This window comes from Priapulus caudatus, unplaced genomic scaffold (genome assembly GCF_000485595.1).
Source record: "Priapulus caudatus unplaced genomic scaffold, Priapulus_caudatus-5.0.1 Scaffold1314, whole genome shotgun sequence".
NCBI lineage: Eukaryota > Metazoa > Priapulida > Priapulimorpha > Priapulimorphida > Priapulidae > Priapulus > Priapulus caudatus.
The window spans coordinates 72,807-74,796 of record NW_014578375.1 but is presented as its reverse complement, the minus strand read 5'-3'; positions in this window follow the sequence as shown (position 1 = coordinate 74,796).

Below are 1,990 nucleotides of genomic sequence, written 5' to 3'. Positions count from 1 at the left end.
ACACTACACTACGAGCACACACGACACCGACACCGACGACGACGACCGACGACACCGACACGACACGACTCGACACACACACACACACACACACACACATACATACTATATATATATATATATATATATATATATATATATATACACGCAGTCGATGAAACGAACACACGGGGAAATCGTTGCGAGCACGGCCGATCGAGAGCGCATCAGGCGCCGTGAAATAACAGCAGCTAAAGCGTCGTTAACACAGCCGATCAGCGCGTAACAGCGCGACCCGTGTCACGCTGCCTGTCACAGATATTACTCGGTCGGCTTAGCCTCGAGTGGTACTTATCGCCTGATGAGCGTCGCTGCGAATAATACGGAAATGGCTGCACGGCTGCGAAGCAGCGCAAAACTCAAATACTGATCGGCATAAAATATTTAAATTGCCCCATCGCGCGCCTGGATTACCGCCGCCGGTATAACCGTATCTACTTCTCCTAGCGCGCCGCCGACGCGCAGGGGAAACGTCGTGTGAATCGGCAGCTGACAGCAGGCGTCGTCTCAGCGCTCGGACGACGGTGGCCGTGTTTGGCGAAAGCGCTGCACACAGCAGGAGAAAGCAGAGCGGCTGAGCGCGGGCGGTGGTATTACGCAGCTAATGCGATTGCCAATTTACTCTCTTTTTCTTGGACGTTTCTTGCCTTACCGGGACCTCCTCTCTTTCTCGCGCGCGCGCTCGCTCGCTCTCTTCCCCTCTCACCCTTTCCTCTCTTTGCTATTTCGCCATCGTGTACCGTGCGCTACGAATCTTGGTCGGTTGTCTCTCCGGTTCATCGTCTTACTGTGAGTGCAATCAGTAATTGCAAGCACCGGAAATGTAACAGGCTGTTGACTCATGCATATTGATTACTCCTAATATTAGTCACGGCGCACAAACAGCATCATTGTTCCATAGTTAATCAACAAACAACAATAACACTATGATAATGGAAACCGCCCACGCGCTGATCACGGTTTCATGTCCGACAGCCGCTATGCAGAGCCAGCCGGCCACACTATACTATGCACTCCGTGATAATTAATTGTGACAGCATTAGCATCAGCACGCTCCACGTTGATCGATTGCTCCTGCCTGGATGAAGGAGTCCTGACTGCTAGCTTCAATAGTGCCTCGACTCAAGACTCTTCGAAGCCAACGGCGAGCGGCCATGTTTGCTAACCGTGGAAGCTGAAGGGCTCTCAGCTAATATTGACAGATCCACACTATGGATGCTTACATTCAACTAGCCTGCCGGGCAGTATCAATGGCAAAGCGACGACATCAGTGGAAAGTTACTTAAAGACCGGTCATCGCCAACAGATGTTACTGATGAAGGAGCTGAAATGACTCAGCGTGGCATATACTTATCTATCTATGCGCAAATTCCCTTGTGCGTATGTGGGCCGGGGCGCGAAATTTTTTTTCCCAAACGGTATAACATAGCGAAGAATTTAGCGCCTTCTGATTGCCTGCTTCGATTTGCTTTGCCTTTGACAAGAGAACAAACGCCCATTTGTAAATGTTTGTTTGGGTTTATGACCGCTAGATAAGTACGTTTTCTGATGTATTTTCCATGAAAAACACATCTTTTCTTCATTAATAAAACATATAATATTACTATAATTGCAATTCTTTCTGCAAATGTGTTATTTTCATCTCAATCTTAAGTTATGAGAGGGTCTGGGCTCTCGTAATATTACATACGGACGTATGTACACGCACTCGTAGTGCTTCGTCGCAGGATCGAGGATTAGTGTCGTAGCCCTTCGCTCCCCTACTAGAGCTACGACGGTACTATAGTACTAGGGCTACGACAGTACTAGAGCTATACGTACTCGTACTCGTTGACGCTAGTAGTAATATTACTAGTACGGTAGTAGTCGTAGTAGTAGCCTAGTGTTTATAACCCTGAGGTCAGCTGAAACGTAAACTATAATCGGACCACGGCACGAACATAAACAGAAA